Source organism: Notamacropus eugenii, chromosome 2 (assembly GCF_028372415.1).
Source record: "Notamacropus eugenii isolate mMacEug1 chromosome 2, mMacEug1.pri_v2, whole genome shotgun sequence".
NCBI lineage: Eukaryota > Metazoa > Chordata > Mammalia > Diprotodontia > Macropodidae > Notamacropus > Notamacropus eugenii.
In genome coordinates, this window is record NC_092873.1 from 538,303,930 (window position 1) to 538,323,204 (window position 19,275).

General features: G+C 43.3%; 1 protein-coding gene and 1 long non-coding RNA gene across 4 annotated transcripts in view; one reads left to right on the plus strand and one right to left on the minus strand.

Annotated features, from left to right (window-relative positions):
* The window catches only part of LOC140524232 (uncharacterized), a 33,832-nt gene extending 20,011 nt beyond the window's left edge, over positions 1 to 13,821 (minus strand). The window contains exons 1-2 of one of the 3 annotated variants that reach the window (XR_011973624.1): positions 13,594 to 13,821; positions 12,950 to 13,302 (exon numbers count right to left, since the gene is read on the minus strand). This is a non-coding gene — a long non-coding RNA (uncharacterized lncRNA). Of the gene's footprint in view, positions 1 to 12,949 lie in introns of all 3 variants that reach the window. The other 2 variants (XR_011973623.1, XR_011973622.1) reach the window with 2 other exon arrangements.
* ST6GALNAC5 (ST6 N-acetylgalactosaminide alpha-2,6-sialyltransferase 5) overlaps positions 1 to 19,275 on the plus strand; it is a 243,791-nt gene that overhangs the window by 82,186 nt on the left and 142,330 nt on the right. The window lies entirely within an intron of this gene.

Below are 19,275 nucleotides of genomic sequence, written 5' to 3' on the forward strand. Positions count from 1 at the left end.
TTAGTCTGTGGTTCTAGCTCCATGCTACTCAAAGGAAATAGAATGGGGTCTCTTCTTTGAAGAAAGTCCCTATCTTATCCCACCTAGACAAGTCTATCAACCAGCCAATCAATTATTAAGTAATCATTAAGTGTGTGCTACTTATACAGAGCCTGGCACCAGTGAGAAGCGATGAGTTATGGAGACAAAACCGAAACACTACAAAATGTTTCCACAAGCCTCCCCCCAAAGAGGCTACATCCCCCTCCTCTTGTCTCTAGGGTGAAATGCCAAGTCCTCAGTCTAGCATTTAAATGCCTCCATAACCTGCCTATGGCCTGCTTTTCCAGTTTCATTTTCTAATACCCTGGGCCCTTCCCTGCACAATAGGCTTCAGCCAAATTCAATTACCAGCTCCTCTCCAAACTTGGTGTGCTCTCTCTCACCTCTACATGTTCCTACAAGCTGCCTAGAATGCACTCCCTCTTCTTCTCCACCTTTCAAAATCCTCTTCCTTCCAGGTTCCTGGGTTTCTTCCCCATTTCTCAGGAAATGTCTTTTGCCTTTCTCTGGTTTTCCTGGAGTGTTTTGCCTTTTTCTCTCCTCTGCTTCCTGAGAAATGGACTGTACCCAGTACAGGACCCAGCAGCACCTCTGCATACAGGTAGCATCTGCCAGAGTGAAACGTGAGTTCTTCAGGGCAGGGGATGTATGGGGGGGGGGGGGGGGGGGAGGCGGGGCTATCTTTGTTTTCCCTGTTCTCCTCCACCAAGGCACCTCCCCTGAATATGATAACAATCATCCCAATACCTTACAGATGAAACAGCAGAGATCTTTTTTTCAATGATTCATGGATTTTTAATATCAAACAGGGCATAAGACAGCTAGGTTGTCAGTCCATCAAAGGCATTGGGGAGGAAGCTTGGCAGAGCAGATAGACTTCTGGGCTGTGAGTCAGGAAGGTCTGGCCTCAAACCCTGCCTTGAAAGCTATGGGACTTAGGAGAAATCACTCAGCCTCTCTGGGCCTCAGTTCCATATCTGTTACAGGAGGTGATTGAACTAGATGGTCTCAGAAGCCCCTTCTAGCCTTAATTCTATGGTTCTGTGATCCAGTGTCAGAGGTCCATCTTCCAACCGGAAGAACTGGTTCTTTTTACCACTGAGAAGCTAAAAAGAGTTTACCTCTACCTCTCTCCCATCCAGCCACAAATGGACACTGACCTGGGTTCATATTCAAGCTAGAGCAGTAGAACAGGCTGGGCTGCCTTTGGGATCTGGATCAGTTGGGGAATAGCTGAAGATATGATGGGATGGAATACAATGCAATGCAGAGGGATTGGAACAGAATGGAATGGAACAGAACAGAATGAAATGGAATGGAATTAAATTGAATCAGATGGAATCGAATGAGGTGGAATGGAAGGCTATTTTTCTGGGAGAAATGCTGAAAGAGATGTTTCAGCGAAGCCCAGACAGTCCTTCTCCCCATGAAATGCACCTGCTGCTTTTTAACCCTCCTTCAGTCCCAGCGATGTTGAATGACTTTGAATCGTAGAATACTTCCTCCTGCCCTGACTTCTACCCTCATCATTTTTCTTGTCCTTGATGAAAACATAGAGCAGCCATTCACTCTCACTTATTTAATAATTAATTTCACATTCTGAAGCAAGCCACTGTTATTAAATATCTCCCCCCTGCCTGTAACCAATGCTCCTCTTCTCCTGCTAGAGTTTGCCCTTCTTCAGAGTGAATAACATTCATTCCTAAAATGCTGAGAAAATAACCAATAAGCCTCCACCAAGCCAACAAGGGAGGGAAAATTTTTATTCCCCCAAGAAAAATCTCCAAATTCAGCTGAATGGGAAGAGAACCCAGAGTTCTGCATATCCCCTACAGGACAGTGTAGATGAAAACCATTTGGACAATCTTTTTAAAATTAAATGTTGCTTCCTGTTAAAGCTTTGAGCCTAAATACCTCCATCCCCAGCAGTACCACCAGGGACCGAGGCAGTGAATGTAAATAATTTACTTTTTCCACGAAAATCCATACCAGAGCTTGTGAAAATTTGCATAGCAATAATAATGGCCTCTCTATGTTGCTCTGAGGTTTTCGAAGCTTTTCATATGTGTTAGCTCATTTAATTATCACAGAAACTCCGGGAAGTCGTGCTTCTTGTCCTCTATTTATCCACTCTGAAGACTGTTAGTGACTTGTCCAGGATCACACATCCAGCAATTTCTGAGGCAGGATTGGAATGTAGATCTTCCTGACTCCAAGATCTAGCCCCCATACCTTGGACTTCCTAGATACCTAGAACAGGTTTGGAACCAAGTGAAGAAGCCATGAGTTCTAGGTTCGGAGCCAGACAATCTAGTCTCATGCTATAGTTCTGTTGCTTCCTCCCATGAGGTCTTGACCAAGTCTTCTCTCTGGCCCTCCCTTTCTTCCTCTGTAAGAATGAGGGGTAGACAAGATGCCCTCTAATCACCCTTTCAGCTCTAAAGCAATGACTCTGTTCTGGGGAATCAGATATTTCAGGGTTTGTAAGTCAGTGTACATTTGATCAACATTTGTACTCAGGCATAACAACACTTGAACTGCTTATCTCAGGTGGGAAGGGAAGCTCCTTCTCCATCTTTGAGCCCTTGGACCCTGGTCCCTAGCTACCTATGTGACCTAGTACACTGGAAAGGCTACTAAGATATGAGGCCAAATCCTCCCTGGGATGCTTTCTCATCAAGTATTGACCTCTCCCTCCCCTCCCCACATGCCAGACTCCCATCTGTGAAATGCAGGGCTTGGCCAGATGTCTTCAGGCTCCTTCCCTGCTCTAGGACATGCTTGAGTTGATATTCTAGTGACAGACACAATAAGACTTTGAATCCCCATGAACTCTTCTGATGTGTAGTCTATGCATTCCTCAGTAGTTCACCTGGCAGTCACCTGAGATTTCCCACTTTGGCAGATGCTCTCGAGCAGAAGCTGAGTGAAGGGACCTCTCTGATGAGAGCAGAGAAGTGGAGTGCCTTGAGATCTCTGTGGCTCTAACTTTCTAGGGACAGAAAGTTGGCAGAGAGAAGAGGTGACTAATGAGCAGTGATTGCAGAGCCACCAAAAGAAGATGAGGACTCCATGCTGCCCCAAGTATCTGTGCCTTTCCCCCAGGGTGAGGCCGTCTGCCATCAAGTATCTCTAGACTAGAGTTTTGGATAATCAGCCAGATCAGGCCTGGAGGGATGTGAGGAACTTGGAGAGAGTTCAGGGAGAACAGCAAAGATGATTAAAGGACTGGAAAATAGGGCCTGAATGGAAAGATCCAAGGAATTAGGGTTTCTTTTATCCTGAAGGAAAAAAGCCTCAATGTTGGCTTTTTCTGTCTAGGGAGGCTTGCCTATTTTATAGAATATGGTGTCTAGCATTCCTCTCTCCACCAAGGACAGAATAAAAGAGAAGAGATTCACAAAAGCAGTCCAAGTCACTTGAACGAATGAATGAATGAATGAATGAATAAAAAAACATGTACAATGTGCCAAGCACTGGAGATAGAAATCAAAAAACAAAGACAGCCCCTGACCTCAGGAGCTTATATTCTAATAAAGACAAGACATGATTGGCACTGGTGACCAGGGCTGGACATTTTATTTGGGAAAGTCATGGGGATCATGAATGAAGTCATAGACCAAGGGAAGACCTATCTGATAACTACTCAAGGATCTGCAATTTCATCCATGTCAGGCCTCCTTCTTAGTAAAGGGATAAACGTTTACTAAGCACCTACTAGGTGGTAGGCACAGAGCTAAGAGCTTTACAAATATGTAATCCTCCCAACAACCTTGTGAGGTAGAAGCTATAATTATCCCAATGTTGAGGAAACCAAGGAAGGCAGAAGATAAGTAACTTGCCCAGAGTCACACAGATAGGAAATATCTGAGGTTGAATTTAAATTCAAGTCTTCTTAACTCCAAGTCCAGTATGCTATCCACTATGCTACCTAGCTGCCTCCCAGAGGAGACTGATGGTTTCACAGATGGCTGTGACCAAAAGAATTCATCACCTGTGGCAAACCGTTTCTTTTGCATGGCATTTAACCTATGTTATCTCATTTGGTCCTAAAAGCAATCTTGTAAGGGATGTGCTATTATCTCATCTTTTCTTCAGATGAGACCTCAACTTGCCCAGGGCAGGATTCTAAAGCTAAGGTCCGTGCTTGCCTCACTAAGCTACCATCTTTCTTTTGGGAGATGAGCCCTTTCAAACAAAGTTGGTCCTCAGTCATCAGAGATGTAGTCAGGTGCTGAGCCCATTGATAAAGGCCCTCCAGTTGGATTGAATGTGGCAGACTATACAGATAATATGGAATAACAGTCAGAGTCCAGATATGGGCTCAAAACTTCACTTCCCTAAGTTTTAAATTTTCTCTCCCTTATTTCCCAAGATGGCACACAATCGGAGATGGGCTCTACACATACATTCCTATTAAACACATTTTCACATTATTCACATTGCATAGAAGAATTATAACGATGGGAGAAACCATGAGAAGGGGGGGCTGCAAAACAAAACAGAACAATAAAGAAAATCGTCTGCTTTGCTCTGAATTCCCTGGACATGGATGGCATGTTGCATCATGAGTCCTTTGGAATTGCTTTAGGTCCTGTCATTTCTGAGAAGGTTAAGTCTTTCAAAGTCCATCCTGTTATGAGGCTGTTACTCTGAGCAATGTTCTCCTGGTTCTGCTCTCTTCACTCAGCATCAGTTCATATAAATGTTTCCAGGATTTTCTGGTCTGCCTGTTCATCATTTCTTATAGCACAATAGTATTCCATTACACTCATATACCACAACTTGTTCAGCCATTCCCAATGGATGGGCATCCCCTCAATTCCCAGTTCTTGACCACCACAAAAAGAGTTGCTTATCGATATTTTTGTACATTTGAGACCTTTCCACATTTTTATGATCTCTTTAGGATACAGCCCTAGAAGCGATATTGCTGGCTCAAGGCCTATGCACATTTTTATCACACTTGGGTATAGTTCCAACTTGCTCTCCAGAATGGCTGGATCAGCTCACAGCTCCACCAACAATGAATCAGTATTCAGCTCTCCCACATCTTCTCCAACATTTATCATCTTCCTGTTTTGTCATGTTAGCCAATCCTAGGTGGGATGTGGTACCACAGAGTTATTTTAATCTGCATCTCTCTAATCAGTAGTGATTTAGAGCATTTTTCCATATGACTACAGATAGCTTCAATTTCTTCCTCTGAAAACTGAGCCTCAAAAGGTTATTGTGAGGATGCAATGAAATAGTGCAAAGGAAATAATTTTCCGATCTTAGAGTCCACATCAATGTTCATTATCATTATTACTCTGGTGCCATAGCCTTTGACAGCCCAGGGTTCCCCCCATTCCCCAATGAGATGCTGGAATAGGGTTTTAGTAGAGGGCCTTGGGATTCCTGTGGTTCTCTTTGGAGATCGGTGATCTTTAGAACGAGGCAGACATCCTCCTCACCATCCCTCTAGACAACGTTTATCTAGGACCTTAAGGCTTGTAAAGCTCTTGATCTTTATTAGTTCATTTGAGCCTAACAATAATGAGAGCTAGCATGCATATAGCACGTGTAGGTTTGCAGAACATTCCCCATCCCCCGCAGGCCAAAATGAGCAATCCTCTCTTTGGGGTTTAAAACCCTTCCCAACCCACTCCTACATTTCTAGTTTCCTTACATTTTGCTCTACACAATCCATAACACAGCCACACTAGCCTGCTCACTGCTCCTCACACAAAGATATACTTCATATCCAAAACCTTCCTTTACACTGTGCAGCCTCCACACCTCCAGGAGTCTCCCTCCTCACCTCTTAGCTTTCCTGGCTTCCTTAAAGACCCAGATCCAATCCAGCCTTCCTCTGTAGGCCCTTTTTTGTCCTCCTTCTCCTCAACTCTGAGCTACTAGGATCTTCCCCTCTGAAGTCATATTCCATTTATATTGAATATATCTGTTATGTACCCAATTTTCCAGGTGCTGTTTCCCCCATTGGAGTGGTGACTCTCAGCAAATGGATGATTTTTGCCCTGCTTTGCTGTCCCTTACACTTAGTACAGTACCTAACATAGAGCATGTTGGTATTAAGTGTGCTTGTTCATAGATTGATTGATTGTTCCCTGACACCAATTTAGCACTCTACCCATCACCATGGACAGCAACCCCACGCCCTCTATTTCTCATGATGTGAATTTTAAAGAAACCATTGGTGTTGTTTCCATTTACATCCCTTTGCTTTAGACAAGCCATCCCTTCTGGCCCCATCACAACATCCCTTGTTTTTTTGTCCTTTCTTTGTATCCCTAGCCCTTAGTACAACGCCTACGAAGAGGGCTCTTAGTAAATCTCATTGACTGACTGGCTGTCCTATGACACCCAGCTTCCAATCATCCTCTCCCTCACATAGAAATCTTATAAAATGCTGCTCAAATGCCCTTGCTTGGAAATGGCTTTGAAGCCAGCAAGCAATTATTTAGTCACAAGGGCTCAAACAAGAAACTCAGAGGGAGTGGGGCGCAGAGGATGGAGACAGTTACGGAGAATGATTGAGATTCAAGGCTGGGAAAATAATGACAAAAATAGTAATAGTCACCATTAACATATGGCTGTAAGGTTTGAAAAGTATTTTATATTGGTGAGCTTATTCAGTCAAAAATTTTGTGCTATAGGTGCTATCATCATCCCCATTCTACAGATAAGGAAAGTGAGGTAGAAAGAGGTTGTGATTTGCCCAAGTCCCATAGCCAGAGAATGTCTGAGTCAGCACTTGAACTCAGGTCTCATTTACTCCAAGCCCCAAATTCTACGTATTTTGACACCTAATTGTCTTAACAACAATTAGAGCTATCCAGGAATAGAGCAGACTGTTTTGGGAGGTAGTAGGTTCAGTGTGTGTGTGTGTGTGTGTGCATGTGTGTGTGTGTGTGTGTGTGTGTGTGTGTGTCTTGGTGTCTCTCTCTGTCTCTCTGTCTCTGTCTCTGTCTCTCTCTGTCTCTCTCTCTCTGTCTCTCTCTCTCTCTCTCTCTCTCTCTCTCTCTCTCTCTCTCTCTCTCTCTCTCTCTCTCTCTCTCTCTCTGTCTCTCTCTCTCTCTCTCTCCCTGTCTCTCTCTCAAAGATTAGATAACCACTGGTTGAATGTGTGGCAGAAGATTTTTGGACTAGACAAGCACTGAAAACCCCCTGCCAAGGGTGGGTGATGTGTTAGGGTTCTGTGACTGAGAAAGAATAAGAAGTTATGGTTTTGACACGTTGAATTGGAGGCAGCACACAGATGCAGTCTGATTACTCTTAATAAGGAAGAGCATAGGAGAATAGATATAAGTATGTGGATGGATAAATGGATGTGTAGATGGAAAGACAGACAGACATAGACACACAGACAGACAGACAGAGAGATGGATAAACAGACACAGTCAGATGCAGGTAGATAAGAATAGATGAATAGAGATGTATTCAGAACTAGAAAGTACCTTAAAGACTGCTTAGTCTACTCCCTTTCCCCAGCTCAACAAGCATATTGATGAAAGGCTTGCCATGCGCCAGGCTCTGTGCCCTCAAGAAGCTCATAGTTTAGTGAGGGAGACAAAATGCAAAAAATTATATACGTGAAATATAGTGATCTCATTTGGAGATAAAATCAGAGAGAAGCTGCGAACATTCTGAGAAACTGAGGCCAAAAGAGGACTCATGACTTGTATCAATTCACACAGGTTGTTAGTAGCAAAAGTATGATTTGAACACAGACCCTTGAATGCCCCCTAAGCCTCAAGGTTTCTTGGTTCCCATGAAACCAAAGCACATATTTATGCACATACCAAAACACCAAAACAAGGAATGAAAGAAAGTCTATGGCATCCACTCTAAATCCACAGCCCACAAGCACTTTTCAACCCCCTTCTCTATATGCTAAGTATTGGGGCAGAAGATGGTCTTGAACCCAGGTCCTCATGACTCCAAGGCCAGGCCAGCTCATAACCCACCATCCCATGCTGCCTCTTATCTAGCACCTTGTAAGGGGCTCATAAATTCTGTCTGGATGAATGATGGGAAAGATGGTTAGTGAAAGAAAGAACTGAATAGCTTTGATAAGCCAATGTGGCCTTAGATGTCACACACAGTAAGTGACCCATGTTAAAGAAAGAGAAGCCCAGAAATGAAGAGACAGCCTGGGATCGTACATGGTGATGGCTACGCTCATCTGCAGGCTCCACTCCACTTCTCAGTTCTCTTTGTTTCTTCCACTTTATGTTGACTGGGTCAGGATGCCTTTTGTCTCTGCGATTCCCTTGTGGTCCTTAGTTGCTCTTAGTGACTATAGACCAAATCAGTTCTCTATAGATGTTTCTAATAAGTGACGTTATTGCTTTAGTCAAGCATTTCAATTTGATTGATGAGTTTATCTATAAAGGTCATCTGTAAATCTCTTTTCCAAGAGACTAAATATATGTTACAGGACCCTCCTTTCAATTCTGAGTGCAAAAGTGGTGAGCTTTTCAATCCATAATTTAGAAGCAGAAAATGGAGGTTGACATATTATGATCTGGGATGGTGCATTTAGGAGTAGGAAAAGTGGTCATTGGATCATCATCTTTCTGTAGGGATGTTGTCCAATAACCCTAACCCTAACCCTAAATACACATGATCTGTAGTTACAAGTATAACTGCCAGATTTGCTTGATATTCCTCCTTCTCTGTAGAGATCAAGAGAGAGAAGGAATAGCTCCCCACCTCTAGCTTGTTTTGGAGGTTTTGTGTCGGTTTTTCAGCTTTCAGGGATCTTAAAGTGATCATATGTGGCATAAGGTCAGGCCGATGGAGTGATTATGTATTGGGATTGGAGTCAGGATACTCTGCGTTCCAGTTCCATCTCTGACATGTACTGACTGAGTAACCATGGAAAAATCACTTAACCTCTCTGAAACCCAGGTAACTTTTAAGACCACGTCTCCTAAGATAGAGATACGGTGAAATTTGCGTCTCATGCTGATGGAGTCATGGATCCTCAGCAGGTGATGTATTACAGATGTTATTCATTACTGGGTAAAATTAATCTTGGGGAATATGGATTTTTTTTTATTTGGAAGAAATATTCATGATATTTCTATACCAGGGAGTATCCTATACCAATGACATGACAGGTCCAGAGGAAGAATCATTGTATTTTAAGGACTGCATGGTGCCAAAGGCTTCAGTCAATGCAGTCATCCTAATAGTGGGTTCCTTCTTTCTAGCCCAGATCTGTGATTGCATTGTCATGAGGAATCTTCGTAAGGAAATGCCCTCTACCAGTGCAAATGCAGCCCCTGCTGTGAGGGAGAGGGGCATCCTAGAGAGGAGTTCAAGATCATGAGGAGGGTTTTAGTGGTCTAAACTCACAGAATCAGCCTTTTTTGGAGGAAGGGCTTAAACCCAATCTTCACTTTGAAGTCAGCTCTCCATGCACCACGTCATGAATAAAAGGATGGAAAAAAACATGCATTCCTTGTGCAAAGAACTGGGAATGCCAACAGAAAGCAAGCTGGCCCTGCTCTCCAGGAGCAGTCACTATAATAAGGGAAGATGACGCAGGCAGAAGGTTTCAGCTGGAAGTCAGGTGGGAAGGCTCAGGGCTCCTTAGGGGTCAGTGGCAAAGCAGATGGTGATTCCTGCTGCCTTTATATGCCTGGGAAATCACAGGCCTGATCCATCCCAGGCTGCAGCCAGTGTGCTCATATGTCTGGAGGTTTGCAAAGCGCTTTGCACACACAGCCCTCTTAGGTGAATCATTGCTGCTATGGTTATTCCCACTGAGGAAACAGAGGGTCAGAGAAGCAAATGACTTACCCAGGATCACGAAGCTTGTAAATGGCAGGGGCCATGTCCATCCAAGCCCAGGCCTTTCCTCACTCCAAGTCTAGAACTCGTTGCCACACCCTGAACTGTAAAACCATTGAACTACAAATCCAATAGACCTGGTAGATGCAGCAGATGGAACATGCAGCTATGAGAAGTTGAACTCTGCTAGAGGAGAGGAATCATTGGTCATCACAGCATAGAACCACCACAGGACTCTAGGAACCATGGGAATGAAAAGAGCCCATCATAGATGCTAGTGTCTTGGGGCAAAGAGACAGTTGCCCCACCCTAGTTATGATGGTAAATAACATCAGGTGACTTAAGATGTGTGAAGCACTCTACATATAAAATACCATTTAATTTTCACACTAGGAGATAAATGCTATTATTATCCCTATTTTAAAGATGAGGAACTGAGACACAGTGCAGTGAAATGACTTACCATGGTCACATGGCCAGGATCCTGACTCCAAGGCAGCATCAAACCCCTACATCATTGAATTTTCACCCCACTCTCTCCTTGGAGCGAGCACTTTTCCCTGAGACAGGCCATATAACTCGTAATACAGCATAATCAGAGAATAACTGGGTTTGGAACATGAGGACCTGGGCTTCAGATGCCAGCTCTGTCACCCATCGTCTATGCTGGCCTTGGCATGTCACTTACCTTCTCTCTTCCTTAGTTTCCTTATCTGTAAAGTGAGGGTATTGGAGTAGATAACCTCTAAGGGTCCTTCCGTTCAACACCTTTGATCCCATGAGTTACTCTAAAGCATAGTAGCTTTGACAAAGGCTGAGGCTAACAAATCCTCCCCCTTGGAGCCAACCTGGTGAGGCAGCTTGGCAAAGCAAGACCTGGATGCAGTTGGCCACCAAACCCATTGTCCAGGTCATTTCAGTGTGAAAGGACCTTTCCGAGAAGGTGTTCCCCCAGTAGAGTCTCCAAGAGACCTCAGTCACCTCCAAGCTACATCAAGGTGCTGGAGGAAGTTGTTAACATTACCATGGAAAAATAAATGGGCTTTCACTTCCCTGATCCTGCTGCCCTGAATATTTCCCCTGGTGATACACTGCTATTAGAAGTTCCACAATTTTCAAAGAGGGGACTTTGAAGAACAACTAAATCATTGCAAAAGGATGACATATGGCATCTTTTTATGGAACTCTAGGGAGTATAAATTTAATATAATTAGATTTGAGACATTTCAATAATGCCTTAAGAAAAATTACAGATTATATTTTTAAAAGTAGAGAAAGTACAGTGGGTTATCTTCAACATTAGCAACGTGGAAACATACAGTGGGAAGATACTCTAGGGACCACTTTGTCCAAACTGTCATCTAAGATCAAAATACCTTTGACAGCATGCCTGAAAGGTGCTCTGTTTGAATACTTCCAGTGATGGGGAGCTCACTGCCAATCAAAGTGGTTCATTCCATTAATTTGAAATTTGACTTAATTTTTGTCAATTAACAAAAAATCTATTTTCTCTCCCTCTTACCTCCTCCACTGAAAATAAATAGAAAAAACCCTTGTAAAAAATGTGCACAAATAAAACCAATCCTACATCAACATCCAACGCATAAATGCTTCATTCTATTTGCTGCCATTCAGTGGCGTCCAGTTCTGAAAACCCATTTTAGGGTTTTCTGGGAAAAGACACTAGAGTCGTTTGTCATTGCTTTCTCCAGCTCATTTTATAGATGAAGAAGCTGAGGCAAGTAGGGTAAAGTGACTTGCCGAGGGTCACATAGCTAGTAAGTGTCTGAGGCTGGATTTGAACTCAGGAAGATGAGTCTTCCTAATTCCAAAGCTATTGCTCTATCCATTGCAGTGCCATGTACTGCCCCAGGTCTCATTCTCCACCCTGAGTCCATTGCCTCTTCAACAGCAGGTGGGTGTCCTGTTTCATCATAGATCCTCTGGAATCAAAGTTATGGCATTGAGTAGAGTTCTGAAGTCTTTCAAAGTTATTGCTACAAATGCCATCCCATTTTTTCTTACTGAGCCAGCATCTGTCTCCCTAAAACCTTTGCCCTTAAGTGTTTCTTCTGACATATGGAGTGGCACAGAATATGTGTAGTCCTCCATTCACATGACAGTCTTCAAATAATTTAAAACAGTCACCATATTCTCTACTAACCCTTGTCTTTTCACAGCCTAATATGCCCAGGCCCTTCGGCTGTTTCTCCTAAAGTGTAGTACCCTGTCTCTTCATGACCATGGTCACCTTCTTTGGGCTGTACTCCAGTTTGTCAATGTCTGTCTTCAAACAGGACAACCTGAAGTGAATATTGGGGAGCTCATCAGACCACTCTGCCTGCAGCTGGCTACAGGGTCATCTGGGAGGCATCTCAATAGAGGAGAGTCCCTGGGAGTCTATGATCTTTCTTTGGCCCCATGCTAGCCAACATTTTTGACACTTCAAAGGTGACACTGTACATGGCATGTTGATGAATCTACACATGCTCTGAAGCTAAGCAGGACAGTTAAGACTTGGAATAACAAAGCCAAAATCTAAAAATGGAAAAAGGAAAAATTTCTCCAGGCTAGTATGTCAGAGCAAACCTAAGAAGGTGAATGGAAAGTTCTATACTGGGGCTCAGATAACCAATTACACGACTATTGGTTAGGAAATGAATAACTAGAAATCAAATCATATAAAATGCTTGCAGATTGCATGCTCAAATGTGGCATAACAGAAATCAAGGCAAATTCAATAGCAGAGGTTGCTCCAGCTTCTCCATCCCTGGGGACCCCCAAGTGGAAGTTAGGTCAGCACCATCAGGAGTATTCAGGGGGTTGGGGAGCCAGGGAATTCCTACTCAGGCCTGGGTTGAGCAAGCAACCTTCCAATGACCCTCTGGTTTTGTGACTCAGTACGAATGACAGTGGGGCCCTTTCAGGGTTGTGTTGGGCAGTGGTTAGTGATCAGCTCTCTAGAGGAACAAAAAGATGTGTAAACCACTCAAGTTTAATCTGCATTATTTAACATTGTCTCTGGTGCTTCCTTGAGTCTAGACAATCAACCAAACAATCAATTCCTGATTTGGAACTTGATTTCAGAGGTGTAAGCACTCACCTTGAGAAATGAACGGTCCCTGTAGGTGTCAGCTCCCTGGACTATTTCCTCCTATTTCCCGTACCTTCTTTTCTGTTTATGCAGGTTAAGGTCACATGATCTTTTATGCCAAAGGCACCACACTGCCTGTTCCAGTTGACTTTATTCTAGCCCTTTTCACATGAATTGATGTTCAGCCATATCACCACTGTCTACTTCTCCACTAGTTTCTCTTTCTCAGTCCAAGTGAAAAAAAAAAGGAATTTCAGATCTGTAGATCTGTCTGAGGAGGGTATGCCTTCTTCTTTTGCCCAAGAGAAAGCATCAAGCTGGCACACCAGGATCGGGGAGTCAGTCCTCAATTGTCCTTCGTACTAGAGGGAAGAAGAGGCAGGAAATGTTGAGGCATCTTTGGCTTTGAAATGCATTCAGAGGTGCTGAAACACAACACTAGCCATCACCCTCAGGACTAGGGGCACCATGTTCCATGCTAGATGCTTTTTAGAGACTTCAGGGCTTTCCACAGAGGAAGAAAAACAGCCAAAATGGGGAGAGAGAGGGAAACAACTTAATGTGAGATACAGGGAATGACAAGGAGAGCAGTCAAGAAAGAGAGGACAGTGGCTACATCCAGAATCACAGTCACCTGAGAGACAAGGACCTACATAGACTTCTGGGTGAGGAACCAGGATATGTAGGATGCAGGCCAATTTGTTATGATGCTCTTACATGGAACGATCCATATAAGAGGTGTATTCCTCCCCAGGCTCCCAGGTCATTCATCCATTTTATCTACACAAGACTCTTGAACTTTCTCTATTGATAGTCAATCAATCAAGTATTTATCAAATCGGTCAATTAACATTTCTTAAGCACTACTATGTGCCAAACCCTCGCACTATAACCCTGTAATAACAGGGAGATACCTTGCTGCAGAAGAGAAAGGAGCAGGATCCCATTCAGAAGCATCTGATTGGCTTTTCCACTCTGATATCATAAGCAGAGGGTGGGGGCAGCAATCACTGAGACCACACGTGGGAATAGAGGGGTCTTCTGTTTCTAAGAAGAAAAATCCCAACTGTGGAGAGTTCCTGAGAAGGGACAGTGGGGTAGCAGACAGGAGGGGAGATCCCTAAAGAACAGACACCCTTATGGAGACAGATTCAATCAGAAAGGGGAGGTGCTGAGCACATGGGGGATTCCCAGATGAGCAGATACATGTCCTCCATAAGACTACTGTGAGGGTCCACCAGGGCAGTCTGTGTAAAGTGTTTGCAAAGCTTCAAAGGTTCTATCATTGTGAGCTGTATTGTTACAGTTGACGTTTTGTGCTTTTTTGAGACCAGTGATTTCAACAGGAGAGAGGAGTAGGGGAGGGTCCTAATGAGAAACATCCTCCTCCTCATAATGTGACTAGGTGCCTTCTTAGTTTTAAAAAGCTACCTGGGACATTGGAAGTTAAAGGAGTGGCCCAGGGCATCACAATCAGTATGTGTCAAGGCAGGGGAACATTAACCCAGGTCTTCCTGGTGCCAAGGCAAGCAATCTGTCCTTGCCTCACAGTATCCAGATTTTTTCCTCGACTACCACAACAGGGTTGAGAACTGCCGTATTCCCACTTTTTACAACTCATAACATCACAGGATTAAATCGTAGCCTGATGGCCCTGAAAGGGATATCAGAGGTACTCAAATACAATCCCTCCTTTAACTGATTAGGAAACTGAGGCATGGAGAGGTGAGATGATTTGCCCAGGGCCACATAAGAATAGTATGAAATATACATGTAAGAATAGGTGCAATATGAGCCAAGGTCTTCTTGACTCCAAATCCAGGATCCTCTCTAGCACACTAGCAAGAGGAAGGTCTAGGGCAAGTAGACCATGAAATGTCCCACATTAGGTTAATCAGGAATTGACTCTCCTTCCAGCAAGGAGTTGGAGTCCCTTGATTTGTAACAGTCTATTTTTAATTTTTCTAAACACCTCGCCATCTTTGACCTTGTTCAAATCTCAATAAATAAAGCTGGTATTATTATACCCATCTTATAGACAAGAAAACTGAGGGTTCAAAAGGAGGAAGGGTAAGACAGATACATGATGAAGTGTCAGGTCTCCTGACTCTCAGGACAGATGGAATAGGGTGAAGGACTCAGAGTCAGAACGCCTTGGCCTCAAAACCCACTTCAGGCATTTGGTAACTGTGACCATGGAAAGGCAGATGATCTCTTGGAACCTCAGTTTCATTATCTTTATTCATAAAACATGGGTTAGGGTTAGTACTTTCCTCATGGAATTGTTGTAAGGGTTGAAGGTGATAATGTATTGGGACACTTTGTGAATTATCATATAGACGTGAGCCAAGTACCCTTGAGCAGGGCTTTGGATTTTTGGTCCCTTACTCTGATCGAGAGTTTGGCAAATGTCTTTGTGTTGCATCTTCACTCCCTTGGATGCTTCTTCCAGTGCCTGGAACCATATGAATGGCAGCTCTTCCTTCATCACTTTCTTTATCTCATAAACCCAGAAAATTCTGGCCCTTGTCCAGCTCTTCCCAGTTTTCATAGACTGACTTTGCCATGTTGCTCCCTGCTACTTGGGGCTCAGGCCTTGAATTTGTCCTTGCTCTTGGCAGACTGTGATGGCAGTGGAGCTCAGTGAGGTTACATCTCAAAGTTCTGTGGCTGGAGGCTCCCTTTGACTGGAACACATTTCAGCAGGAGAATAAAAATGTGGATTTATAATTCAAACCCTAAGTAGCATTTTTCAGCTAAGAAATGAAGTCTGGCTGTGGCTAACCCTAGGGGATGTAAACACAACCTTACCTGTAATTAACCCAAGGCTTCTCCTGTTCTTAATGTAAATGGAACTATAATTATATTTCCTTAGTATTAGTAGAAAACTCTTCATCTCCAAGTCAGGCTTCTGAGGGGAATGGAGGACATGGCATCCATCTCACAGTGACAGCCCTAACATGTCTGCGGCTGGGGGAAAAAACCTGCCTGATAATAAACCTGGAGTTGAATTTGATGTAAGACATATGGTAATTACTGAAATAATATTATCGCCCAGCTCCTGCAATGGTTTTTCAGGAGGTGTAATTTCCTGTATTGTCTGCGATTAAAATCCCAGTTTGGGGTTATTGATAGCAACGCCTTTCTAAGACAAGATCGGGTACCTGGTGACAGCTGGGAAGTTCCTGCTTCATGTGCAGGTAATCGGGTTGAGAATAAGGCCTGCATGTTAAAAACTGATGGTGCGATGAGAGGAAGAAGCTCAGGGAGTACTGCATGTATGGGGGTGCTTCTTGGTTAACTCTGAGACAGAGCGATGGCAGAGGAAAGGAGACAGCAAACCTAGTGCCCTTCATTTCTTTGCCAGAGTAAACCATTGTTGTCTTCGCTGGGTCACAAAGTCCTAGGGCTAGAGCTTGAAGGCAGCTGAGAGGTTGAAATTCTAGAACAACTTGCTCTTCTCATAGAGGAGGAAAAGGAAGCCCAGACAAGGGAAGAGACCTGCCCGAAGTCATTCAGTCAATAATAATGAGCATGAAAATGACGATGAGAGGTAATGCATTAACACACACTGTTGGGCCAGGAATCAAAGTAGGTAGAAGTGCTTTTAGTGATGCTGATGAAGATGGTGATGTGGTTATGATGATGGTGATGTGGTGATGATGATGGTAATCCACCACCAGCAACAACAATAACCCAATATAGAGTTTAGAGCACAGACCTTGTAAGTCAAAAACTTCCCTCCACCATGTGCTGACTCCATGACCCTGGACAAGTCACTTGCCAAACCTCAAACACTATTAGGTGCAGTGAAGGTGTCCCTTGAGGTTGACGGAGGATTCCCTCACAATCAGTCCATGATTAGCTGTTGCTTTAAGGGCTACAAAGCACTTTATATGTCTAAAACTCTTTGTTCCATTTCAAACTAAAAGCTTAACAAGTGAAGGAAGGGGGAAAGGGCAGGGAGTTTGAAGTTATAATTTAAGATGGCACTAAGACTTTGGGGACACCCTGTGCTATCAGATTCAATCTTTACAACAGTCCTGGGAGATAATCACTCATATCAACCCCATTTTACAGATGAACAAAGTGAGGCTGAGGGAAATGGAGGGATTTGTCCAGAGTCATATAGTTTGAAAGTGCCTAAGATGAGATTTAAATTCAGTTCCTCTGAACTCCATGCCCAGCTCCCTCCCTATTTCCCAACATTGTTAATGTCAAAGACTGAGGAGTGAAAACTCTTGTTCATCTCCAGAGGAGGTACCTGTCCCAGTCCAGCTGATTATGGGTGATCTTGAGAGCAGTGAGGAGACACAGAAGGCTAGAGCAGGGACTCTGAGACAGGAAAACTTGAATTCAAATCCTGCCACTGGCATTTACTAATTAGCTAACCCTGACTGGCCTCAAGTCTAAACCAAAGCAAACTGTTTGCCTCCATTTCCTCATCTATAAAAGCAGATGGACAAGGAAATGGCAAACTGTTCCAGTACCCCTGCCAAGAAAACCCCAACGTTAGACATGACTGGACAATTGTTACTTTCATTATAAAGTAAAGTAATAGCAAGCTTGCCCTTGCTATTCTAAAAGTAGACTTGGACACCTCTAGGGTTTCTTCTCTTCCCCCATGATCCCTCCACCCCTCCCTCCAGAACTTCTGACCCCAAATCGATGCCTCTTTTCACCAGCACCACCACCCACCCCCAACTGCAAAGTCTCCTTTTCCTCTAGTCTCCTTGAGACCTCAGACTGTGATTTTGAGAGTCCTGTGAGAATCAAGAGAATGATGAATATGGAGGCAATGGTGAGAAGAAACCCACCCCTTGGGTTTCTTAGGTTAAAGAAGACTGTCTAAGCAGGTGCACCAACTGGGTCATAATTACCTCCATTTCCTTCTAATTTAGGCTGATACACAAGTGGAATCTGACCTTGAATAATTACCAACTTAATATGACTTACTTTGCATAAGAGCTCTGGGCATGTACAAACACAAACAGGTACATATATGTGCCCAAGGCAAAATTGGGTCAATAGTGCCTGAGCCCATGCTCTATTTGCATCCATGATTGTCCATGCATCTTCCAGGGCACTCAATTTGGAAGCATTCGTGCTGATCAAAATGGATATTCTTGTTTCAGTTAATATAAGGAAACTAATCAAATGTCTCTGCAGAAAGCTAGATTCTAGCTTCTTTCCCTTTTATCATCCCATGTGCAGTGTTCATTTACAAACATCCTACTAAAGACCCATAAAACAGTGGGATCTATTAAACAGTTATTATTTAAGCAAAATCACAGCTGGATACAACATTGGTGGAGTGTCTCTGGTGTCCCTTATAGCTTAAGAGCTGAGGACCCAAAGATGTAATGTTGACAAATGAGTGTGTCTCTAAAGCTGAAGAAAAATGATTAATGTGTTAGAATTGAGATGTCATTAGCATGTTCTTAGGATCTGAAATCATTGCTTGTTTTTTTTTTATTTTCTTAAAGACAATTCTCTAGACTTCAAACTTTGATATTATGCAGATATCCCATCACTGTCAGGGAAGAGATTGTACAACAGAAATGCCAACAGATTTGAAGAGAGAAGACCTGAGTTTGATTCTGATATTCGCCAAGTTGCTTCTATTCTAGTGGTCCTCAGTTTCCTGATCTGCAGAGTCAAATCAATAGACTATATGATCTCTAATATCCCTTCAAGGTTCAGATACATTGATCTCATTGGCTATTATTTATTGAGTTGACTTGACTTTAATCCCTACTAGGATATATTAAAGGGTTAGTCTGTGTTCAGCTAGGAAGGGAAGTGATGATTGGCAAGATCTACTGTGGATCCAGCAAAAACAGGTCAACTCAGTCTGACCTTCTTTCCTTTGATAAGGTTATTATAAAGTAGCTCAGAAGAATTCTAGAGATAGGGTTTGTCCAGATGTCAACAAGACATTTGATTGCATCTTGCATGATACTTTTGTGGAAAATACATAATAGCAGATCTCAACAATTAATTGGATTCGGAGCTAGTTAAATGACTGGACCCAAAGAGTTGGTACGAGTGATTTGGTGCCATCTTGAAAGAAGCTGGCACCCCAGTGGAGCACCGTGGGAAACTGTGTGTGGACAGACCCAGGCTGTTTTGGATGAAGTCATAGATTGCATGTTTGTTGATTCTGCAAGGTGATTCAGAACTGGGAGGCATCACTGACACACTAGGTGATTGACTCAAGATCTAAGAAGTATTTGACAAGCTAGAACATTGGGCCTGATGGGAAAGATGGCATTTAATAAAGATAAAGGTAAAGTTTTGCACTTGGATCTGAATCATCAGCTACTTAAGTACAG